Source organism: Schistocerca serialis, chromosome 2 (assembly GCF_023864345.2).
Source record: "Schistocerca serialis cubense isolate TAMUIC-IGC-003099 chromosome 2, iqSchSeri2.2, whole genome shotgun sequence".
Classification (NCBI taxonomy): Eukaryota; Metazoa; Arthropoda; class Insecta; order Orthoptera; family Acrididae; genus Schistocerca; species Schistocerca serialis.
In genome coordinates this window covers 529,882,131-529,909,390 of record NC_064639.1, presented here as the reverse complement: position 1 = coordinate 529,909,390, position 27,260 = coordinate 529,882,131, and the positions used below count along the sequence as shown (strand labels likewise).

General features: G+C 39.5%; 1 protein-coding gene across 6 annotated transcripts in view; it reads left to right on the top strand.

The window, feature by feature from the left end:
- LOC126457500 (clavesin-2-like) overlaps positions 1 to 27,260 on the top strand; it is a 132,644-nt gene that overhangs the window by 32,374 nt on the left and 73,010 nt on the right. For 3 of the 6 annotated variants that reach the window (XM_050093810.1, XM_050093811.1, XM_050093812.1), the window contains one exon: positions 2,277 to 2,486. The exons of the other annotated variants lie outside the window; for them this stretch is intronic. The gene's annotated coding sequence lies outside the window, so the exon portion shown is untranslated. The remainder of the gene's footprint in view (positions 1 to 2,276; positions 2,487 to 27,260) is intronic. 6 annotated transcript variants of the gene reach the window in all.

The following is a 27,260-nucleotide window of genomic DNA, read 5'->3' as shown; positions in this document are numbered from 1 at the left end:
TATGAGCGACAGTTTTACTTGTTTGAAATATTTTCTGTGCATTGATATGTACTTTAAACAGAATCAGTTTTGATTTGATTTTGTATGGCTCACTCATTTTCTATTGTTTCTTGTTTGTTTGCTAATTTGTGATGGTAGGTAACTGCTCGTTTTGCATCTCTTTTCAATACAGTTAAGAGGAAAGTTCTAGCGCGTTATGATTCCCAACTCATGCCGTTTATCTAGCAATGGCTGGAAAAATACCCGGAAATGTGTCTAACAGAAGCAGGCTATGCAAATGATGGAAGAGATATTTTTCTGAAGAGTCTAACTCTTAAGTTGACCAAGCGATTCATATGTTCCTGCTGAAAACGATCTGTTAATGGCAGAACTTGACATAGGCCCAGAAATGGCCGTAAACGAATTGGATAAAAATATTTTGTATGAATAGAATGCAACTGCTACTACTAAAGACGATCACGACCACCCAACTGAAAATATGAGGTACCTAATTTCTGATGATAATGTGCCAAATACAATACACACGGAATGTGACCCTCAAGATTCACTACATGTTCCAATTTCCTCTGTTAGTTTATCTCAGGACTGCTGAAGTGGCTTTGTTCCTTATTTCTGTGCAGTTAAAATGTTGTACAAGACTGATTAAACTCTCTTTGAGACATGGATTTTCTTTCTGGAACTGAATAAAAACTTAAAAATCTTCATCTTTCAACTCTTCATTCATTTTAAATTTTCAAATTAATCCCAATTTTCAACAGTGGCTTAATACACTAAAGAGCCAAAGAAACTGGCACACTTGCCGAAGTGCCGCAACATGACGTGGCATGGACTTGACTAATGTCTGAAATAGTGCTGGAGGGAACTGCCACCATGAATCCTGCAGAGCTGTTCATAAATCTGTAAGACTATGAGAGTGTGCAGTCTCTTCTGCACAGCATGTTGCAACAGATCCCAGATATTGCCAATAATGTCATGTCTGGGGAGTTTGGTGGCCAGTGGAAGAGTTTAAACTCAGAAGAATGTTCCTGGAGCCACTCTGTGGCAAATCTGAATGTATGGGGTGCCTCATTGTTCTGCTGGAACTGCCCAAGTCCATCGGTATGCACACTGGACATGAATGGATGCAGGTGATCAGACAGGATGCTTACGTACATGTCACTGTCAAGAGTCATATCTAGACGTATCAGGGGTCCCATATTACTGCAGCTGCACACACACCACACCATTACACAGCCTCCATGAGCTTGAACAGTCCCCTGCTGACATGCAGGGTCCATGGTTTCATGAGATTGTTTCCATACCCATAGACATCCATCCGCTCGGTACAATTTGAAACGAGACTCGTCTGACCAGGCAACATGTTTCCAATCATCAACAGTCCAATGTTGGTGTTAACAGGCCCAGGTGAGCTGTAAAGCTTTGTGTTGTGCAGTCATCAAGGGTACACGAGTTTGCCTTCAGCTCCGAAAGCCCATATCGATGATGTTTCGTTGAATGGTTCGCACGCTGACACTTTTTGATGTCCCTGAAATATGCAGCAATTTATGGAAGAGTTGGAGTTCTGTCATCATTGGTCCCATTCTTCCATTCTTGCAGGATCTTTTTCTGGCCGCAGCGATGTCAGAGATTTGGTACTTCTGATAATGACGTCCCCCTGAGTAGTTCCAGCCCAGAGATCCGAATGAGGGACTATTTTACCTCTGGAATATTTTACCCAAGAACACGGCATCATCATTTAACCATACAGTAACGCTGCATGCCATTGGGAAAGATTACAGCTGGAGTTTCCCCTTGCTTTCAACCGTTCATAGTACCAGCACAGCAAGGCCGTTTTGGTTAATGTTACAAGGCCAGATCAGTCAATCATCCAGACTGTTGCCCCTGCAACTACTGAAAAGGCCGCTGCCCCTCTTCAGGAACCACATGTTTGTCTGGCATCTCAACAGATACCTGTCTGTTGGGATTGCACCTACAGTACTGTTATCGGTATTGCTGAGGTACGCAACTAAGATATCATATTGTTATAGCTAGATAACTGACACATTCAGTAGTATTTGTCAAATCATAGCAGAAATCATCATGAGTACATTATTACAACATGGTCTATGAAACAGTATTGCAGCTGACAACCAGTATAGCGAATAAGTAATATAAGATTTGTAATACACATCATGTAAAGAGGTGTGGTCGGAATTGCAGTGAACTCCTGTTTCCTGTTCACTGCAATGCTGGTGGTAAATTATGGCCATTCTGCCTTAAATTTTGGATGCTTTCAGACCCTGAGTGTGGGAAAGGCAGACCAAGAATCCCATGGTAAAATATTGTATCAACATTGGGAATCGTCCACCAATTAGTCAGCAGTTGCAGCTGGCCATACATGAGCAGATATCCACGATGGGCCACAATCGCTAGCTAGTTCCGCAGACACCTCTGACTTATCTGGTCCACTGATCTGATAATACTCACAATGTCTTCAACTGGATGTGGTAACTTCTGTGAACTTTGTCACTTCCACATTTTGCTGTTGCTAAAGTCTTGTTGTAATACATCTCCTGAAACATTAAACACCAATAACTCATTATCTGACATTTAATATCAATAAATTGTACCTTTTTGAGAGATCCTCAATTTTCTAGCATTTATTTATATGATGTAAGTTATAATGTGACTATAATAGAAAATATACCAAATATGAGCTTGACGAAATTCAATATGACCTCACCTGGAAGCTTCAGCCAAAATATCTTTGAAAGGTGTGCAGTCACAGCAGCTCTTGTAGTGCATAGGCAAACAAACACATGTGTAATGTAATATCTGTGTAATGTTACTTTTATATCCTTGTAATGCAAGTGCAGTTGAATCTGTGGACTGGTGAATCTGCAAGTGTTTTTGAGTTATATTGTTATGAGCGTACTAATACTGACCCACGTTCAGTAAATCTTTTCTCGTCTCTCTGCAATAAATAATCTTAACAACATGATTCCTTTCTTTTATCCACTGACTTTGTGGCAGGGGGGAAAGCCTTTCTGCATTTGCATTGTAAGATGGAGTGGTAAGAAACTGAGCAGTTTTTATCACTTCTGAATAGTGGGAAATAACATCTAAATTTATCGAAAAAACATGGCCCACTTTTTGTGAATGAATCCATAGCTATGATCATGTTCTTCATTCACAAACTTCTTCAGGATGCAACAACCAGAGATACACCTCTATCCTAAATGCATTTAGAGTTTGATTCCATGTCCTTCCACTCAGACAATTCTTGAAGAGACATCCATCTAACACACATGAACTCCTGCAGGGGGGCCAACCATTTCTGAAGATATTCTGTACATAAGTAGAATCCAGGTACTGCTGCAGTGAATTTGTCACATTCAGCATGTAGTCCATTGGTACTTTTCTTTTCCAATATAGTTTTTTTTTGCACATAAATTTATTGGCTTCTCAATAGTTGGTATGTTATTAATGGACAGTATTATTCCAAGGACTTCAACAAGGGAATTAGTTTCTTTTTCAAGCACTGCTGTGTGTGAATTAAATATGCCAACTAGTGTATGTAGATGGTATGGCACAAATAATTCTTGCTATATTCATTTTCAGAGAACATCTTAATGATTGTAGGTAGGTTACACTCTGAGAATAGGTATTGTTTCTGAGCAAGGAACACTTGGATACGTTTGCTTATCCATGGAAGTCATGATAACCACCTTTTCTTGTTGTGGGATAATAATTCTTTGTATTAAATATCAACAAATTCTAAAAACTCTTAAAGTTTAATAGTCTGAACTGTATAGTTCTGGAAGTAATGAATTAATTTGAAAATTGTACTTTTGATATAAGTTTCCAATGTGTCCACAGCTTGATGGATACAGATATTTAGGATATGAGCTGGACATTCAATGTCAGTCAAAAGTTCTCACCCTAACATCCTTTTTTAAGCTTTGAAAAAAATGTATTTCCCTTCTAAATCCTGTGCAATTCTCCAAGCATTGTGTTATTGTGTTACAATTATCTCCCACAAATGTTATATATTTATCAAGAAGCCACCTTTTCTGAAGATCACTCTGAACACAAATGGACAGTATCTGCCATCCAATTAGGTTATTTATCTAATTTAGTTTATTTGGATTGCAAACCCCCAACTTTGCATTCAAAATACTGAATAATGATTTGGACTATTTTCATGGACACATGGTCACTGCTATCAGTGGAAATACCACAGTAAGCTACATAATTATCTTCACAAATCTTCATAATACTTTCAACAGAATGAGGACAAAACACTGAGTTTATTATTACTTCTGCTTTCATTCTTGCATTTGAAAACTTTTTTGCGCTGCTGGAATCTGGAAATAAGGATTTTGTCAGACTACTTGTGCAGTCCATCACTTTACAGCTGTTATGGTGCTTCACAATATGAAACGCAGAAATATTTTTAGTGGCACACACACACACACACACACACACACACACATTGTCTTCTTCTTTCACAAAAAACTAAGTTAATTTTGAAATGATGCTTCCCCTCTGATAGTTCTTTTGTGCTTTTCAGACTCCAAATGAGTTTGTAAATTTTGCCCTCATTTATTTCCCACAGACATGTATGTGCCAGATTTACAAACCCATGAACCATGGACCTTGCTGTTGGTGGGGTGGCTTGTGAGGGGTATCGTTTGATAGACCTGAGAAACATGTCATTTCTGAAGAAGTGAGCAGCCTTTTCAGCAGTTGCATGAACAACATTCTGGATGACTGACTTCTCTGGCCTTTAACATAAAACCAAAATGGCCTTGCTGTGCTGGTACTGTGAACAGCTGAAAGTAAGGGGAAATTGTAGCTGTTTTTTCCTAGGGCACGCAACTCTGCTGTATGGTTAAAATAATGATCTTGGTATCCCTTTGGGTAAAATATTCTGGAGGTAAAATTGCTCCCATTTGGATCTCCAAGAGGGACTACTTAGCAGGAAGTCGTCAGCAGAAAAGGCAAAACTGGCATTATACAGCTATCAGAGTACTGAATGTTAGATATATGTTGAAATTAGATATAATAGCAATTCGTGAAACTCAGTGACAAGAGGAACAGGACTTCTGATCAAGAAATACAGGTTTATAAATACAAAATCAAAAAAGATAATGCAGGAGTAGGTCTAATAATGAATAAAAAAACAGTAATGTGAGTAAGCTACTATGAACGGCATAGTGCAGCCATTATCATAACCAAGATAAACAAGAAGCCAACACCCACCACAATAGTACAAGTTTATATGAAACTAGTTTCATAGATGAGGAAGAGATTTAAAAAAAATCTGCGATGAGATAAAAGAAATTATTCAGATAGTTAAGGGAGACGAAAATTTAATTGTGATGGGTCTCATTATATAAAAACTTTCAGACTGATTATATAATGGTGAGACAGAACTTTCAGAAACATATTTTAAACTCTAAGGCATTTCCAGTGACAGATATGGACTCTGATCACACTTTATTGATTATGAACTGTTCTTAAAACTGAAAAATTGTAAAAAAAAAAAAAAAAAAAAAATGGGAAATGAAGGAGGTGACACCTGGATAAGTTGAAACAACCAGAGGTTGAAAGTTTCAAAGGAAGCATTAGGCAACAATTGATTGCAACAGGGGAAAGGAATACAGTACAAGACATACCAGAAAAAGAGCTTTGAGAGATGAAACAGTGAAGGCAGCAGAGGATCAAATAGGTAAATAGACAAGGCCTAGAAAAAATCTATGGATATAACAGGATAATTGAATTTAACTGATGGAAGGAGAAATTATATAAATGTAGCAACTGATGCAGGCGAAAGGGGATACAAACATCTGAAAATGAGACTGTCAGGGGGGAGTGCAAAATGGCAAAGCACGAATAGCTAGAGGACAAGTATAAGGATGTAGAATCACATATGATTAGGGGAAAGATGGATTACATAGATAAAAAAAATTGAAAAGGCCTTTGCAGGAAAGAGAAGTGGCTGTATGAATATCAAGAGCTCAGATGGAAAACCAGTAGTAAGTAATGAAGGGAAATCTGTTATGTGAAAAGAGTATATAGAAGGGCTATACAAGAGAAATGAACTTGGTCACAATATTATAGAAAGGGAACAGGATGTTGATGAAGATGGGATGGGAGATATGATACTGCGAGAAGAATTTGGCAGAGATCTGAAACACCTAAGTCAAAACAAGATCCCTTGAGTAGACAACATTCCATCAGAACTACTGATATCCTTGGGAGAGACAGCCTTGACAAAACTATTCCACCTGGTGTGAAAGATACATGAGAGAGGTAAAATGCCCTCAAACGTCGAGAAGAATATAATAATTCCAATTTCAAACAAAGCAGATGATGAGAGTTGTGAATATTACTTAACCGTCAGTTTGATAAGTCACAGTTGCAAAATACTGTAATGAATTCTTTACAGAAAAATGGACAAAATGGTAGAAGCCTACCTTAGGGAAGACCAGTTTGGATTCAAGAGAAATGTAGGAACATGTGAGTCAACACTGATTCTCCAACTAACTGTATCTTAGAAGCTAGCTTAAGGAAAGGCAAATCTACCTTTGTAACATTAGTAGACTTAGAGAAAGCTTCTGACAATGTTGACTGGAATACACTCTGTGAAATTCTGAAGGTAGCAGGGGTAAAATACGAGGAGTGACGGGCTAGTTAAAACTTGTGCACAAACTATATGAGTTGTGGAGCGTGAAAGGGGTAGCAGTGGTTGAGGAGGGAGTAAGGCAAGGTAGTATTCTACCCCCAATGTTATTCAATCTGTACTTTGAGCAAGAAGGGAAGGAAACTGAAGAAAAATTTGGAGAAGGAATTAAAGTTCAGAGAGAAAAAATAAAAACTTTAAGGTTTGCTGATGACATTGCAAAACTGTCAGAGAGCAAAGGTCTTGGAAGAGCAGTTGAATGGAGTGGACAGTGTCTTGCAAGGAGGATATAAGATGAACACCAACAAAAGAAACAGAAGGGTGAGGGAACACAGTCAAATTAAATCAGCTGATGTTGAGGAAATTAGGTCAGGTAAACAGGAAATGAGACACTAAAACTAGTAGGCGAGTGTTGCTGCTTGGGCAGTACAATAACTGATGATGGCTGAAGCAGAGTGGATATAAAATGTAGAATGGAAACACAAGAAAAACAGTTCCAAAGGAGAGAAATTCGTTAACATCAAACATAGATTTGAGTGTCAGGAAGTATTTTGTGAATGTTTTTTTCTGGTGTGTAACAATGTATGGAATTGAGGCATGGACGATAAACAATTTAGACAAGAACAGAACAGAAGCTTTTGAAACGTGGTGCTACAGAAGAATATTGAAGACTAGATGGGTAGATTGCATAACTAATGAGGAGGTGCAGATTAGAATTTGGGAGAAAAGTAACTTGTGGCGCAACTTGACTAAAAGGAGGGATCAGTTGATATGAGACATTCCGAGATGTAAAGGGATTGTGAATTTAGTAATGTAGGGAAATGCGGGAGCTAAAAGTCATAGAGGGAGATGAGATAGTGAATATAGTAGACAGATTCAGAATAAAGTAGGTTGCAGTAGTCATTCAGAAAAGAAGAGATTTGCACAGGATAGAGCTACATTGGAACAGTCTTCAGACTGAAGACCATCACCACCACAACCACCACCACAACAACAACAACAAAAACACCACCTACATTTGAATTCATTCCTGCCACATCTAAAGCAATGATACCTTCTTACAGTTGTGTAGTAAAGTTGCATGCACTTTTACTCATAATTTTCATTAATTTAATACTATATTAAAGACCAACTTACTCATAGAACCATTACCAAACAATGATTGGGTACATCTGTGTGCAACGCCTCTGGGGGTGCAGAGAGAGCAGGAAAAACTGCACGTGGATTGTTGCTGGGAGAGGAATGGTGTGGGGGAAGGAATTTCCACCATCTTGATCAGCACTGACAATACAGGCCTGGTTCTGACTTCTTAATGATCACCTACTGTGGCACAAATTACACACAATAGTAACAAGGTTTTGAGAAATTCTAGTGTAGAAACTTTTATGTTGAAATGTGATATTTATTTGTGGTTCCAGCTATAGCACAAAGTTTGCAAACCCATACCCACCATATCAATGTAGGCAGGGCAAATAACGTTGCACAGAAGACTTTAACAGTCGCTTATACATCGTTTGGTTTTGAAAAGTCAGGTGCTGCACTCAAAATTTGTTGCATATTTTATCTCTGAACTAAGACAAATCATAATTCTGGATATTTTAACAAGTTTTAAAATTCCTTCTGCATGCAAATTTCAGGATCTGAGAAGAGGGCATGTCTGGGAACATTCAGATGTATGATAGTCCTAATGTTGGCTTGCTGATCCTGTATTCAGATTTAGATGGCACAGTAGTGTAGAACAGTTGTAAGAAAACAGCCATGTTATTTTGTAGATTAGCTCTTCTATACTTAATTCCAAACACATGAAATGAAAAATGAAAATTCCATGACTTTTTCTTCACTAACAGAGAGGGGAAGAACAATGTATTTTTTTAAGGTGGAAAAAATGTGCTGTCTGGGATTTGGAAGCTCTCAAAGTCTATAGATATAAATCAGTACACCACAGAGTCACAAATATGTAGATTCTGTATTCCATTTGGCATGCTGCATAATCCATACATATTACAAAAAAGTGTGAAGAGTGTGTGTGTGTGTGTGTGTGTGTGTGTGTGTGTGTGTGGGCGCGCGCGCATGCGTGCACACAAATTTGTTTGCATCCTAAACCACTCGAGTGATTTCAACCAAACTTGGCACACATACCCTTACTATCAGGCAACAGTCACTGTGGATAACAACAACCTACCTATGATAGTTGAGGAGATATGCCATCACAAACAATGAGATGTGTGAAAAACTGCCACATAATGTCTGACATCTAAATTTATTACTTCTGCGGTACGAACCCCATTTGCAATACATTTCACAGACAGTATCCACATGAGCCAGTAAATGCACCCACAAAATTATATAATGGTACCACACATAGTTCAGGACATATGACATCATAAAGACTGAGGTGCATGAAAAAATGCTACATTATGCATGAAGTTTCTATACATTTATTCTTTACTACAGTGAATTTTCTGTCAACACTGACAAGTCTCCAGATAGATATAACCAATATTTAAAATCAAACACTCTTTATTTGCATGCAGTCACATGAAAATAACACAAGCAAAAACAACCCAAGACTAAATGTTTCCAGAGCTCACTGGATCCAAAGCTAGAGCACTCCTCATTACTGTCTCATAGGCAAGCAATGGTCATCCCTACTCTGGAATATGGAGGACTGGGGAGAGGAAATGGGCATTGCCAAATACAGGGGTGTTGTAGGTCACTCGACGTGTGTTGGTTGATTATGCAAGATAGCATGACAACCCACGATCCAGTAAGGAGGACAGACTGGTTGACCTGCATGTGTGAACTGAACTGGCATGGAAGGTGGCAGTGTCAGAGGAACTGTGAAGAGAAGACTGATCCATATTGGAGCTGTAAGGAAAGCTCATCACATGGGCACCCAGAAGTGTTAGTAGGAAAGTAGTCTTGCCAATGGAAGTTATAGGGGCCACTGTGGGAAATGGGGGGAGAATCGTCACATGCAGTCACTGATAGACTGATGGGCATAGGCTCAACACACACAAGATCTGGTTGATGCACAGGAGAGGTTTGGTATGTGCAGGTTCAAGGCCAGTGCACGATGATGGAGAACTTCACTTGAGATGTTGTGGTGGGATATGTTCCTTGATCATCCAAGCTGGTTAAACACTATGACGTGAAACTGTCTGATGCTGGTCGTCGATGAGGATGTCAATAGTATTAGCCGTGCACGCCAATACTCTATGCAGCAGTAGTGCTGGATTGCTGTATCATTCTGTTACATGATAGACTTGCATGAGTCCAGGGCTAAATGCAAGAAAACAAGGGGGCAGGTATGCAGTTATGGAGAAGGCATATGGATAGCAGCTATGTATGACTAAACATGCCCAATGAAAGTGTGGAGGTCAGATAGATTGACAGTTGCAGCATCATTGACAAAATCAACTTCAAAGACTTATGTCTCACCATATAGGATCTCAGCAAATGATGCTTGGAGGTCTGCCTTATAAGCTGTGTGCAATCCTACATAACCCAGGGAAGGGCATCAAACAACTAACCATCATTACACATGGGGGCCGCTTTCAGAGACCTGTGCCAATGTTCGAGTCCATTGCTCTGAGAGTGGTTTGTTGTAGTGCGAAATTTATCAACACCACAGAGCATGCAGAGTTTGTCAAATAACAGGTGATTCAAACTGCCTTCCCTGATTAGTGTTGATGGATGTTGGCCACCCAAATCTAGCTATCCAGGAAGATACAAATGTTGAAGCTACAAAATCTGCCATAATGTTTACAAGGGGGATCACCAACGCCCACCATGTAACAGGTTAATGATGGACAAGATCTATCTGAAATCATCATACATGGGTAACGACCGGGTGAGATCTAGTTGCATGTGTCAGAAACTGCCTCTTGGGATGTCAAATTTGCCTAAGGGGGTTGCATCTGTCTGCTGATTTTGCTGCACTGACATGGCACACAGGTGGGAGCCAGCACACAGCAGTCCCTTTTCACACCTAGCCACACAAACTGTTCTTTGATGAGCCGCAAAGTAGCCTTAGTGCCAGGATGTAAAAGATTATGGAAAGTGGCAAAAACTTTGGGTTGTAAAGCAGCCAGGACAATAGGCTGAGTGACACCTATGGATTTATCACACCATAACGGACTGACCAAGGCAGTAGTTTGCAAGAAGCCCCATAGAGAAGTGGAAGAAACCTGATGTAGCACCTGATGTTTGAAATCACTGTCCTGTAAGCAAGCCAGTTCATCAAAATTAATAGGAGAAAATGGCATTGACATGTGACTGACAATCAGCTGCCACATTTTCAGAACCATGGATATACTGGACATCCTTCATGTACTGATAGATGAGTTCCATCTGCTGAAGCCTGCATGGGGAAAAGTCAATAGTATAACTGTGAAGAGCATCTGTGAGGGGTCAATGATCCATGAAAATTGCTATGTTCCTTCCTTCAATGTATGAGTGGAAATATTTGACAACATCGTACATTGCAAGAAGTTTCCTGTTGAAAGCCGACCACTTACGTTGAGCCGTAGATAGTTTTTGGAAAAAAAAAGAAGTGGCTGAGATGTGGCACCAATATGCTACTGAAGAAACACACCTATTGCAAAATCACCTGCATCCACCATAATAGAGATGTGCATCTGGCAAGGGGTGGGGGAACGTTATGTCATGCTCTAAAGCTGTTTTGAGATCCTTGAAAGCTTTCATCATATCGTCAGACCACTGTACCCAGTTGTTACTGGAAGTTTATTTGCCAGCTAATGTGTTGTTAAGAGGGATTGGATAGTTGCTGCCTTCAACAGGTTGCACCTATAAAAATTTATGGTCCCTAAAAACCTGCACAATTTGCAAAAAGTCACTCAGAGGGGTAGATTGTGAATGCTGTCGACCTGATCTTGTGGAGGGTGTATACCCTCACAAGAGATGATGTACACAAGAAATATCATGGGAGTGCATCAAAGTTTTGATTTATCATTATTAATCTTGACTCCATTACATGACAGTAAGTCCTGTACCATGGCCAGCAATAAGAGAAGTTAAAGGGAAGTGAGTCTGTGAGACATTGCCAAATTTGAGCACCATTTCTGAGACCATAAGGCACATAACAAAATTTGTAAAGGCCAAAGGAGGTGATCAAGGCTGTTTTTAGTACATCACTCTGTTCCATTGGTATTTGTAAATATGCCTTTTGGCAGTCCAAACGTTGAAAGTGCATACTCTGATAAGTAGCTGTGCGAAGTCTTGAATATGCGGGACAAGATAATCACCTATTATGGTACGCATTGAGACAATGACAGTCACCACAGAGGTGCACTGTGCTGCCCTAGGGGACTAAATGTATGGGGGAAGACCAATTACTGTCCAATGGCTGAACAATACCTGCAAGCAGAAGCTCATCCACTGCAGTCTTAGTTGGGCATAGTTTGTGTGGAGGGAGGTGGCATGTGCTTTACCTAAAAACAGTGAAATATGCAAGCATTTATGACCTAAAACTTACATAAATATGACCTTAAAAATAAAATATGACTTAATAGAAATTTATTTAAAGCATTCTTGATTGTTTATTTAATTTTTTATTCACCATAAAATAATACAAAATTCACTTCTCAAAATATTGTGAGTACAGTTCTTTCTTTCTGTAGGGTTTGTGGCTAATTTGCACCTATTTTTTGAATGTCTGAATGTTTTATTTTCTAAACGCAAAGTATCTATGGAAACAGTAAAACAATGTTTTTTTTCTACATAGTATTCAAAGTGTTTCACATTATTTAATACCGTATGTCAATTCTCAGTATCTGCAAAGTTGCACTGGATAACAAGGTGCATTTTCAGCTTTTCCATTGTCAAAGATCTACGGTTGTTGCTGAGGATAGTTTTATACCTGTAAAAGCTCCTCTCCACTTCACAAGACATCACTGGAACATATTTGAAGGCAGCCAGGTCACTGGAGTTCAGCTTTGTTTCAGTATCTTCAAATGTAGCAGCATTCCCTGAAAGACGTCACTAATTTTGCACTGTGTAGAATATCCAAGATTCCATTGGAAAACACTTTGCAATTTGGTTTTCACTTTTTCAGCCACATGACTATGAACTCAACCCAACTCACTCTGCACATGTTGTACAATACTCAGGGCCTCACAAAGCTGAGTGTCAACAGCTTCCAGTCATTTGACGGCTTTTGATATCACTGAAAAATTGGCATTGATGTATGCCAAGTTTCAAGGCAATGTATCTGTAAAAACTTCTTTCACAATTTTGATAGTACTTGATTAATTGCTGTCAAGCTCACAGAAGATTGTCTTTATTTGGGTGTAGTTGGTGCAGAAATACTCAGCAGCATTAAGCCAAGAACCCCATCGTGTAAGAACAGGTTTAGGTGAGAGGGGTGTCGAAGGTGCTTGTTCCTTGAATTTCTGCACCCGTAGCAGAACCTTCACATAGATTTTCTTGCCACAGGAAATTAATTTGTCCACATCAGGGTAATTTGATTGTACCTCTTCGGCAACTCTGTGCTATGCATGTGCAAGGCAAGTAGCGTACACCAAAGGTGGGGTGGAGATTATGAAGTCCTTTGGCTGCTTTAGCCATATATGAAGCACCATCCGTTACAAGCAGCAAAACATTGTCTCTTTTCACACCATCTGCCCACAGTAGCTTCAGAGACTTGTCAAACAAAATAGCAATTGTTGAATTGTTTACTCTATCGAGAGCTTCACATGTTAGTAGGAAAATATCTCCAGGGCCATCAACTTTTAGAACACCAACAACAACATTTGCAATATATTGCCCACTAATATCCGTAGTTTCATCTATTGACAGCCAGATCTTTTGCTCAGCAATAGTAATTTGTATTTTGTTGAGCACATCATTGTAGCATACAGATAAATAGTTCTTTCTCAGTGTAGATTCATCTGGAACTGGATGTGTTGTGTACTTCTCCGAGAACCGTCTGAAGTGTGGATTCTTCAGCTTTTCCAATGGGATGTTACAGTACACCGTCATCTCACACAAATCCTTTCAGAATGATTGCACGGTTGATGATTGACCTGTCTGTTCAGATAACAGCATTTGCCTGCTGTTATTTTCAGCACTTCATTTCACACAGCTGCTGTGTTTAGTGGTATTACAGTGTTGTTGCACATTAAAGTGCTTTTCTGCACTAACTTTAACTTCACACAGTTTACAAAATAATATTTTCCCATCAGTATTAAAGAACTTCTCTCCAAATTCTCGAACATATCCTCGCAACTTCACACTGTCAGAGCACTTTGCTTTAGGTATGTTGAACAAGGCAAAGGCTGTATTCAAACTGGTTACTGGAAGCACCTGTGCGACTGCGATGATTATTACGGCAGAAGCTGCCTTTGTTGGCTCTGAGAGCGTATTGTCAACTCTGCGCAACAATGTTTTACGTTTATGAAACGACTGTTGTGGTTCACTGATTTTCAGCTACAGTCCTGAGAAATAAAGCTGTGTACTAATTTATCTGTTTATCTTTCATAGTAGCATGTTAACTATTGTCTGGTGAGCAACATATTCATTTTCTTATTCGTGTGTCCCGTAAGATACGAGAAAAATGGTATATGCATTTCTGGCAAAAGTTGACAGAAATATGACCTATTATCTTAAAAGTTAGCCACAATATGATGTATTACTAAAATTCGTTGAAATATGACTTTATATGCACAATCTAAATACATTTTTTGACACTAAAATGCCTAGATTTGTGTATAAATTGTTCTAAAATTCACCCTATAGTTCAGAAAAAAATATGACTTGTCATTAAAATCCAGGCACTAGTCATCACAATTTTATGTGTCATCCTGTTCATAATTGCATTCATTTGAACTGACAAACATGACAAGGGGAACATCTCGAGCAGGAATCAGTAGCACACAAGAGTCACTAACATGACATGCCATTGCTGCAGGCGAAGGCAGGCACACCAGAGTCGTAAGAACTTGCGACCGAACCGCCGAATCTTTCCATCAGTAAATGGGGTATGTTCTCAAGTGACTCCGTTGTTTTAACCCCTCCACTGACAGAATGACCCGCTTCCTACTTCCGTATGTATAAAGCCAATACGGACTTGTAGCTGTCACGCCTTTGCGCTTACTGCTACGTATTTTAACCGTAAATAGCTCAGCCCTAATGGTAAGAGTTAGTAGTGAATTCTGGCGTTATTAATCTTTGAAGACAGCACAGCTGCCACAAGCTCAGCTCACTTTTACTCCACTCCTACCCTCGCCATTACACCACATTAACTAGGTGCTACATAGACCTTGCTAAATTCACTTGCGTATACATTTCTGACCGTTACTCGCCAGTATTTACCTATTGGATTAGTACACTCCTAACTGGACTATTTCTCAAAGAGCTGTGATGATTGAACGGGTTCGATCCACGGCCTACAGTGCCCTACAGTTCACACGGTAACACTGCCTACCTGACCCACTTAACTTGGTAGTGAGCTTATGTATCCAATCACCACTGCTAGCAGCAGTAGATAATCCTATCAGCACGACGAGAGCAGCAGACTTACCGTCGAATCCTCCTGAAAATACTTATAACTACGGTCGCCAGCTCTGAAGGAGCAAAAGAATAAATCAATTTTTTGGCTCGTTTCAAAGTGAAACGGCTTGAGTTGAATTTTAAACTTAATTCTGAATATTACTATTTCTGATCATTCTAGGTGATTCTACAAAGCAAATACTCTCTCAATTTCTGTGAGTTGGTTTGGTAATTACCACCAAGACAATTTATGCAACTTAGGTTAACAAAATTCTATCAATCAACTTATTTAATGATTTTGGATATTAAGTTAAGTGACTTTACTTGAAAGGTTACTCAGAAAAATTTAAGTAACTAAAAATAGGCGACTCATTCTGATGTGACCATTGCTCTTCTCAACATTCTTATACGCTAAATTATTCTACAACCAAAAGAATTGTAAATGAAAGAGGCGATGGTGGCCTCAGTCTGATTTCACTACACTATGTTTCAGGTTACTACACTTTACAAGGAACAACATGCGTCGTAATTTTGCTCATTACTATATTCTGTCTTCTGCACTTGCACAAAAGAAAACTGGTATTCTCCTTTTACATGTATACAAAGTTCGACTTAACAATTTCAAGCAGTCTTGCCTTGGGTAGACGTGTCGGTGCTGGTGGTGATATGCATGTGGCTAACGCAGCTCTTCCTCTTCACGCCTCGTGCCCTTAATGGCGGCTGGAACTACGAGCTGTAGCACTCGTATAAGCTACTGCGCGTCCGCCATAAAATCTGGGCGCAGGAACTCTTACACTCAGCCCCAGTGGCATAGAGACGGCTTCGACAACCATTCGTCGCGTTCCACTCCACAAACGGCGACGATATTCGCCTCTTCGCTGTTGCACAGTCACTTTTGCGTGAGCACAGTTACGCACGTCCGTTCCCGTCAAGCCTCCCCAGGCCATACCATTGTTCAGTCCCTGTGTCTCCAGCTACCTCTAGCTACGCTCGTATCACCAAGAGTGGGGGCGTTCCCCTACCACCTTTTCACCGAAATCATTTAGTATTTAAGAATATTTATATTTATTACCCTGGAGTTCATACCAGTCATAATAATTTACTACTAGCGCTTTATAACATTAAATCATACAGTAATAGCTTATAAATACCAAGAAAAAGAATACATTTGACTCCGATATCTTATTGCATTGTCTGAGACAGCGCTAATTCCCAGTTTCGCCAATAGATGGCATCAGGGTGCACTCCCTGGCAGTCTCACACCAGCGCGCCCGTTTCCGACGCGCGGGCTCCAAGTTACTGTCAGCCCACCATCATTTCAGTTCCGTTACAAACTGCATCATTGGTATTGAGGTATAGTGGCATAGTTAGTCAGTGTATGAGGCATTGCACATCAGCAAGGGCCTGCTTAGCTGTTGAGATGGTGCGGTTCACTTCTTCATTGTGAATGCAAAGGTCTTCGACCACAGAGCTTTCAGAACGGAGCTGAGTGATAGAAGCAGTGAGGCAATATGCCAGAGAAGAGCATTCAATGAATGCTGTGCCAGTATCATCAGAGGGTTAAGGGGAAAGGGAAGTTGAGAGAGAGAGAGAGAGAGAGAGAGAGAGAGAGAGAGAGACTAAACATGCAATATGTGTAGCCAAAGCATGGTGCAATAAAGCAGACAACAGGAGGTCAGGTGACAGGTCAAAATGAATCAGGGAATCGATTCCAAGTTGATTCAACTGTAGAAGTGTCTTTTACGTCAGCCATATGGAAAGATCATGTGAGCAGTTCACCAGGGATGAGTTTAATAGGTAACAGACCATGAAGTCAGCGTGAAGCATTGATTTATCTGCTGCTCAAAGGAAAAGTTTGGTATGTATCACATCTGCTACAATGTATGATAGTGATACAACACTGATGTCAGCTCCACTGTCGACAAGGAAGTGTTGACATGAGCATAAATCAAAGGCATATGGACTACCTCATGGAGTAGAGGAACAAAAAAAAAGTGCAATGTCTTTAGGTGATGTTCACCATCCTTGCAAGCCATGGTGCCTACTGAAGCATGTGTGAAGCATTTGGGAACACGCAGGATGGCTGGCAGTTGTGGGCGGCATCTGCAAAAGTTGTATGGAACCAACAGACTGGATATGCTGGTTGGGGGGCTGCACTTGGGTCTATTGGGATCACTATGCCTTCCATGGTGGCAGGAGAGGGGAGCAGAGTGGGGGCTATGTTGGTTTGGCTGTTGTCAGTGAAGTTCAGTGAGAAGCAACCGGTGGTTCCCTTTGCTGACTGTTAGGTGCCTGCAGTTCATTGCATTGCTCAAGGTAAGCCTGCGCCTGACCTCTACCAGCTGATGGAGGAAGTATAGCTGCTGGCATACCAACCTCAGCAGCAGATGCTGCACTAACAATGGAAATAGGCAGTTGTGTCGAATAACAGCGTACACCTGGTCAGCCAAACATGGTTTATCCTCATGTGATGATGAGATATGAGGAAGCAATTGTAATTGTAATTCCTGTGGCAGTTTAACTAACCACAATGCCTAGAGTGCTAAGTCTGGCATGACCTCTTTTGTGACCTGAGTACAGAGGTGTTGACCCAGCTGGAAAGGGGTTCTTTCACATAATCTCTCGTCATAAATGATGCTGTGGATTGCATTTGCTGTCATATGTGAAAGAAGCTAGATAAAGAGTGCATGAGCAGAAGTGTATTTGTTATGCTCAGGTGGGTTTAGCAACAAGTCACTAATAATATTGAGATGGTAATGCAAGTGGTTCACCAAACTAGCAAAATGAGTGCCCTCATCTATGATACCATGTATGTCCAACAACTTGTCCAACAAGGTAAACCACATCATGAGCTTGTCCATATGTATTATCAGCACCTTTGGAAAATGATGTGGATTCAGAACCTGTGGCTGGGTTGATAGGGTGCAGACCACACAAGGGTCCAGAGAGGTAGCAGCCTCACACATTCACCGTGCAGTGGTGATAAGTTTGATGTTCTAATGAAAGTCCAGCACTTATGTTGGCATGATACAATTCCCAGCACTCATAGGTTGTGTGAAGAAGGAGCCTGTATGTCACATGATGAACACAGCATGGCCAGCACAGAAGAATCGTGAAGCAAGAGGGGTGAGGGGTGAAATGAAAGAAGTGGTGTCAAGGTGTGCTGCTGGTGACCTGTTATATGAGGTCTGTGTAGGAGGGGGCAGCACATGACCACAAATGAAATGCAATGCAAAAGCATCAACAATGGATTCCAGAAGGAAGGTGCGAAATCGTGATTGAGTCTGGAGTAGCGGAGTGGAACCATGGCTGGTACATTGCTCAAGCTCCAGGTCTGTGCAGTGCAGCAGGTTGAGTAAATTGAGGATATCCACATGCAGTTGACTCAAGTGCCCATTGACTGGTGCAGAAATGGGCACAATAAACAGCAAAGCAGAGAGAAGAAACCAGAATCTCATGCAGAAGTGACCTCCCGGCAAACTTGGAATCCAGTATCAGGAGTCAATGCAGGTGCAAGTGTGTGCAGCACCCAGTGTGGCATGACAAAGGAGGTTAGAGTCGTCTGTTCTGGCTTCAGATTTGGAAGTCAATTCTGCAATAATAACATCCTGCACTGTTAGGAAGGTTGAAAGTTGAGTCATTGTTTGAGCTGGTGGGAAACCACTAACAAGTGATGCACAAATTGAAGCGTATTCACGTAACTCACTTCATCGATGCAGATTTTGTATCGAAGCTGATGAGTCTCTGGTTAGAAACAATCAAACTTATACTCGAACACTCTTTATTCTCACACAATCACATGAAAATATCAAAGCATGCAAAAACAACCAAATTCTAAACGTTTTCCAAAGCTCATTGGATCTGAAGATATGCACTTCTCATTCCAGAGTCATTGGCAATTGATGGTCACCATACTACTAAGACACTCCTACATTTGAGTCAGCTTAGCCTTGACACCTGGCAATGCTTTTGACAGTCTTCACCTGCGAAGCATGAATGGTTGTAAGTGAAAACAATAGCTGACAATAGAGCTATGAAGAGGCGTTGCCATAGAAACATTTACAAAGCTGCATTGTAGACATGCAAAGCAGCTGCGCCCAGTGTATGGAAGCTGTCCAGGATCATCTCACATAGTCTATTGCAGGAGCACAATATTAAGGTTTCATTTCTAACAGAGGTTGCCAAAATGAATTCTTGGGAAATGTCAGGTTTGTCAACTATAATGTGATAAAGAGGAGAGATGAAGATTATCTTGTTGCAATCCTAGACCACTAAAAGTTGATTCTATTGACCACTTTGAGGATTGGTTTGAGAAGTTTCCCACATTTGTCGAGTTGTTTATTGGCCATGGGCTACACTTTACATGAGAACCAAAACAAAGTAATTTCAAAAACACATTTTGTTCACCTTCAATAATGACAGTCAACAATAAGAAATAGAAATCACCAAATTAAGACAATAAATCCATTAACATGAACAGATGCGAAGTTCATTAGAAAACAAAATGATATAGATGCCAACAAGGCTGCATAAGACTTTTTTAAACTTTATTCCCCGTTTCTCTCGTCGAGGTTGATATCCAGCAGGATTTTCTCAATAATTCTTTCTTTCATATTTTAGATTTTTAATCTTCTCTGTTTCAAGAAAACATTATTTTTATAAATATTTTCTAGCTTTACTTCATAACTCATTGGAAAGCCTGAAGATGTAATTTCAGATGCTATACCTGAATCAAAAAGGTGGTAATCATATTCGTAGTAAGAACATGAAAGGATGTATTTTGTAAATAAGGGTGACTGCTGTACATAGGAAACCTTTTCAGATTTTCACCCCTAGCAAGCCCTCTAGTAGAATTTTAAAATACACCTTTTTGTATTCCACTTTGAAATGAAATCATTAACTTTATGTGTGTGGCAGTATTTTTTTGAAATTACAAAAATTATTCCACAAAAGTAATGTTTTTGTGAATGTGAAAAATTGTTCCAAGGTACAAGTATTCTATTCAAATTTAAAAGTGTTGCAACTGAGAAAATTTTGTCAACAGTGATTTAATGGTCTGTGTTACACTGTTGCTCTGCTACACACCAATAATTAATAGGTGAAATCAGATTAAGAACAAATATTAGAAAAAAACAGGACAACTTAGAAATTTTGAAATAGAAGCTATTGGCAACTAACACAAATTTTCATTTACAGGATGAGAAAATTACTAACAAATTGAAGAAACTCTGTTCATTTGCAAAATACCACATGTTTCATGGTAACCATCTACACATTATGTAACAGGTTTTAAAAATATATAGAATTGTACTATCACAAAACTCTTTAACTGAAGAATTAACAATTCCTCCAAGCAGTTTGAATACATTATACAGCACTTAAATATGTAGAACTCATAATATTTACAAACAGTGCACAGAACACAACCTCATGTCTCACAACACACACTAGAAAATGCCAAAAACTGTTTGTGGTAGCCTATAGTGTGCATTCCTTCATGCAATTCTAAAATCAGCCACCAGACTGAAACAATGACCAGAAAACATGTGTTCCCAAGCGCACTATCCTCAGTGTACAGCACTCTCCCCTATTGTTAAAATATTCTTACAAATTAGGTACTAGTGCCAAAGCAGTCTACTTTAAAAATATTAAGCACATAACTGTCAATCTTTTGTGATACAATAAGTTTTGTTTAGTTCTTGCCAAAGTTTGTCCTTGGGACATGACAAGTTTTCACTTATAGAATCTGTAACATAAGAACTGACAAGTTTTGAATCTTGCTCCCTCTTGGAAAAATTTCTGAGAATGCCTATGGACCAACCAGAATGGTCCCATTAAAATGGGACTGTTTGGGGAATATATATCTAAGAGGGTACTTGTTTCTGCTTGTGTTACTGATGATACAGACAATCTTATAATTTTCATGGATGCAGGTAAGCCAATGTGGGCATACTTGTACAAGAGATGCTACCACCACAATGTACAAAGAAAGCTATGGACAACATGATAAGATTGCATAAGTACAGGCTGATGCTGAATAGCTCTAAGGATGTACTTTAACGTCTCTACAGTCACTCTGTAGTACACTTAAAATTTTCTTATAGTGCAGGCTTCCACAACTGGTATTTATATCCTTGGTAACTTTTTATTAAATGGGAACTAGGTCTTAATGTAAGGCATGTTTCTGAGCTATAACAATGTTGTTAATCTTTCAAACTTAAAATAAGCTCAGAAAGCTGAACAGTTCATGACAGACCACAACTTGCAATTTTCTCACATCCCTTTTCAGTTCTAAATCCTGGTTTTGCAATTTTCCAAGTCTGCTTTGTCTGGTAAAGACTAATGCAGTGCTCTCTTCATTTTCACTAGTTTTGTTGCCCCAAGAGCTGTGGATTTCCTAGAAACTAATTTTTTTCAGTTACCTGATAACTGACTGGAAACTGGCACCATTTTGGATATTATTGGGCTGCAATAAATGATGTTACACACTAAGCTGCAATCATATGATCTGTTAAATGGCTGCATGCAGTTCCAGTGGATGACCAGCATGACTAGACATGATTGACCTCTGGGATATTCTTGACTGCAATGAGATTCTTGCAGAACAGTCTTGAAAATATGGAGTGAGGCTTCCTGATTTTCTGAGAACACTCTACAATGTGTGTCACACCAATTATTGTTCTACAGCCAAGCTCCAGTTTCTTGTATTGTGGCCCAGTATGTAATTTCTAAAATTTTAGGAGCCCAAATGCATCTCTTCAATAACCCCCCCCCCCTTTTCCCTATGCTGCCCAGCTCATAAAAATCACAAGTTTCAATTTTTTAAAACTTCAAGAATATTCACTGGTGCCAGTGCAACGGTGAATTATAGTTACATTGCAATTTAATACGCATGTACTATTTTAAATGTCTAGCACTGACTTGTTCCAGTGAGTTGAAAAAAAAATACCTATGAGATGTAGGAATGGTGTTCCAGTGCACACTAGCCAAAATTACTTAGAAAGACTTTTAAAATTTCAATGAATTTTCATATGGTGCTGCACTTGTCTTTAAATAAGTACCTATACATATGTCCCTTGTAATTAATAACATTCATATAAACTTCAGCTATACTATCTTTTTCCTCCAGTTAGTTAAGACAGTTAGCCTCTAATCAGGGTGTTCATGCTTCAGCTGTAACCGATTTTATACATTTTTCAGCCTCCCAACTAATTATCTATTGGTTCTGCTTCGAAAAGCAAGATGACATTTACTCATAGAATGGATTCTGTAAGTCCTTCATAGGTCACCAAAATTGATGGCATCAAATGTTCAGGCCAATGTCAAACATGTCCATGAGTCTGTGGTTTCCAAATTTGGAAATGGTGAACAGTCTAAAATACTACTATTAATTTCCTCTTTTATACTTTTAATGGAAATTATCTTTTATAAAAGTATGATACATTTTGGAATTCTAACATAAAATTTCAGTTGCAACATCCACAACTATGGGGGCTGGTTGTTAAACCTACTAAAAAAATATTCAGATTTAGGTTATTTAAAAAAATGTTAATATAGTGTCCTTATGTGATTATCTAGTTAAAGCAGCAAGATTCCTATTTTTGACATACTCCAGAAACACTCCTTTGATGGCAGCCACTTCCATGTTTGATAAAAATTCCTTCTACTGTACCAAATTGTCAAGTTGTGAAATGGATCTACACCATGAAAATTAGGTGGAACCAACTCCAATCTCAACTATTGCAATTCATTATTGTGATTGTTGCTTCATCAAATGTAGTGATGTCCCAGAGAAAAATTTTTCTAGTATGCCTGTCTTTGCCACTTTGAATCAACTCTAATTACAAACACTGCAGTAATAAAGGACAATTTTGTTCACTTAGGCTTCTGTATTTGTCCAAATAATCTATCATGACATGACATGTCTACATTCTGGGTCTCCAAAAGCACTTACTAACTCATTCTGCAAACACACCCCCCCCCCCTGCCCCGACCATACCCCAACCCCTCCTCCTGCCCACCCCTTTCACCATTAAAATGGTACTCAGATACTCATCTTCTATGGGAAATCCTATTAAGGCTTTATTTGTGGGTTAATTTGTTATTTGGGTTCAATAATATAATGATGACTCCAAGATTCCATTCACCCACACACACACACACACACACACACACACACACACATACAGATCCTATGTGCTATGCATAAATGTAGCCGTACATTACTGTTTGGTCGAAACTAAAATTGTGGCATCTCAAGTACACAGTGCTTTCTCAAATAGATTTTTTCATGAAGAATACTTGCAGAAAAGAATAATCATTCACCTGAGATGTTGCTAATGTTAGCTATCACAAGTGCATTCATTTTGCAATCTTTTATTGCCATATCATGAATAGTTTTGATGGTTTCACGTGTCTTAACAACAACTGATCGACTGCACTGCATTTACACTTCTGAACTTTTGCAATTCCACTTAAACACAGAGAGTATTCTAAAATTTAATCAAAGTAATATTAGAAAATGGCATGTTCGGTGGTAGGATCCATAGGAACTAAAACATTTAAGATTTTGTTGGACTCAGGAGCGCAACTGTCAGTAGCTACTAAGAGTTTAATGGGATGAAGGAAGTTAGACCCACCACGTTATAGGGTGTGTGGAGTAGGGGATAAGGAGGTCACACCTTTGGGGTCAGTGACAGTTGACTTTCGCATAGGGAAAGTCCGATTTGTTGCATGTATGGAGGTAGTACCTTAGGTAAGTGAGGGCTATGACATGATACTAGGAGTAGATTTCTTGCATCAACATCATGCCAAATTGACCTTGGACAACAAACTGTGGAACTTGGTGGAATGTTATTTCAGCTAGGGGAAACTCTTGTTGATGCAAAGCTGTTGTGAGGGGCATTCAATGTAATGAACAAACCAATTGAACCGCATACATTAGCATTAAGGCTTAATTTACATAAGTGTGTGTCTGGTGGGACCTGGAAGTTGCTTTGGGTAAGTGTGGAGTCGAATCTACCTGTGGGTACACTATGTGTTATTGAACCATTGGAGGATAATGATGTTTTGGGTTCATTAGGTTGTTTTGTGAAATGTAGTATTGTAAGTGTACAGGAGGGGAATGAATGGTGAGTAGTTCCCATGAACGTGGATAATTTTAGTGCTGTAGATGCGAATTTGAGAAAAGGAGTTTTAGTAGCAAGTTTGGATGTGCCAGATGATGAAGACTGGTGTTCAAGAGGTAGGCGAAGAGATCAACCACTAACTGCTGATAGAACTGCATTGCTTGACAAAATTAAGCATTTGAAAGGAGGAGAAAGAGAGCATATGGAAGAATTATTGTGGGAATTTAAGGATTTGTTTTTTTCCGCAAGGGCCGTTGCCAGCAACTCCTTTAGTTCAACACAGGATACCAACAGGGAATGAAGCACCTGTTTGCCATAAACCATACAGAATTCTGAGGAATTTCCAGCCAATTGTGGAGGATTTCATTGATTAGCAGCTTGCGGATGGTATTATAGAGCATAGTAATAGTCACTGGGGAGCGAGCATTGTTGTTGTGCCCAAAAAATCTATGGATGGAACTAAGAAATACAGGTTCTGTTGTGACTACTGGTACCTCAATAATGAGACAGTAATGGACGCATACCTCATTCCAAACATATCGGAGATGCTGGATCACTTAGGACAGTGCCAGTACTTTTCCACCATGGATTTGACAAGTCATTATTGTCAGTTAGAGGTGGCTCCAGAGGATCATCCAAAAACTGCTTTCTCTACTCCTGGAGGCCATTACCAGTACATTAGAATGCCATTCGGTTTGAAAAATGCTCCAGCAATGTTTCAGAGGTTGCTAGACAGTGTCTTGAGGGGTTTGAAACCACAGCAGTGTCTTATCTATTTGAATGACATTATAGTGTTTTCAAGTAGTATGGAGCAACATAGACAGTGGTTAAGGGAAGTCTTTATGAGGTTAAGAGCAGCTCGTTCGACATTGAGCCTGGAGAAGTGTCATTTTACATTAGAAGAAGTAAAATATTTGGGTCATATTGTCAGTAAGGACATAGTGTGAACAGATCTGAGATTGGTACAGGCTGTAAGGGATTTTTGGGAACAAAAAACAGTTAAGGAAATGCAGTCATTCATCAGGATTTGCAATTTCTATCGAAAGTTTGTGAAGGGGTTTGCAGAGTTAGCACAGCTGTTGGCGCGATTGTTACAGAAGGGTGTGAAATTTGAGTGGACAGAAGAGTGTCAGAAAGTGTTTGACAAACTGAAAGAAGTGTTAACATCAAGTCCGGTTCTTGTGTTTCCAGATTTTGAAAAGGAGTTAATACTAGCATGCTATGCATCAAATCAAGCATTAGGGTGTGTTCTTAGTCAGGAAGTTGATGGGAAAGAACATCCTGTAGCCTATGCGTCTAGGCAGTTGAATGCAGCAGAGAGGAATTACTCAACAACAGAGAGGGAGATGCTTAGTGTAATCTATGGAATCACATATTTTAAATGTTATTTATATGGGAGAAGATTTCAGGTAGTGACAGATCATGCTGGATTGAAGTGGTTGTTGGAGTTGAAGGATCCATCCACTAGACTCGCTAGGTGGGCTGTGAGGTTTAGTGATTTCGACTATGAGGTGGTGTTCAAGCCTTGGAAAAAGCATGGTAATGTGGATGCACTAAGTAGGAAAGTGGCAAAAATAGAAGTCATAGGTTATGACCTAACAGTATGGAAAAAATTACAGGACGTGGAAAATGATTGTCAATTGTATCCAACACAACCACAATGTAATATGTACAACAGTCTTCTGCGCAGGGAAATGAAGTTAGGACCAAGGGTAGTAGTGCCAGTGAAACTGAGGGATGAGGTTTTAAAGGAAGCACATGATCATGTGTTATCTGGTCATGGAGGGTGTAGAGCAATGAATAGGAGAGTGGCGGAGAGGTATTGGTGGAGAGATAGTAAAGTAGATGTGGATCAGTATGTCAAGGATTGTATACCATGTGCGCAGAGAGCAGATTTGAGTCGGAAACAGATACATCTACAACAATTGCTGGAAGCTACATGACCATTCTCTATTTTGGGGGCTGATGTCTTAGGACCTTTCAGGCGAACACCATTGGGGGACAGATTCGTTCTGACAATAATAGACCATTTTTTGAGGTATGTGGAGATGGTGGCTATGCCAAATCAATAGGCAGCAAGTGTTAGTAAACAACTGGATTTTGAAGTTTGGTGTACCAGAGACAATAATTACTGACCAAGGGACCTACTTCATGTCGGATTTATTGAAGGAACTGTGTAAATTGTTGAACATAAAGAAGTTAAGGATGAGCACGTTGCATCCACAGGCCAACAGAAGGGCATAATGGGTACACAGAACTATCGGGAAAAGTCTGAGTTTTTATGTGGATTCTCATCACCATCAGTGGGATGAGTATTTGAAGCTTATTGTACATGCATATAATGCAAAAATCCATACAAATACTGGTTTGTCACCATATGAGGTAGTGTACGGGTAAAAAATGTTGTCATTGTTTGATTTGGTGAGGCTACAGAAAGAAAGGACCAGTGCATCTGTACGTCAGTTTGCAAGAAGAATTCAGGATGTTAGGAAACGGGTACAAAAGATGAATATGAAGGCTTTGGAAAGGCAGGAAGATGCAGTGAAGTGGAAAGGAAGTTTACCACAGTACAGAGTAGAGCAATGGGTAATGCTATCCAGCCCCTATATGCCAAGAGGGAAAATGAAGAAGTTCCTCACGAGGTATCAAGGGCCATCCCAAGTAGTTCAAACCACATCCCCCATTAATGTTAAGCTTCAGCTGCCAACTAGAACAATGATAGTACACATTGGACCTGGATGTGATTCCAGGCGTGTCACAGGAAAGAAAGAGAGAGTGAAGAGAGGTGTTAAGCACAGAGAAAACCAGGAAGATAGAGTACAGCATGATGTACTGTATGCTTTGTGATCCAGAAAGTAGTAGAGTATTTGTAGTTTTTTTGTGTTTTCTTGTTATGTGTCATTGATTTTGCATAGATTAATTAGGTATTATATTTTCATATGTTGTATGTGTTT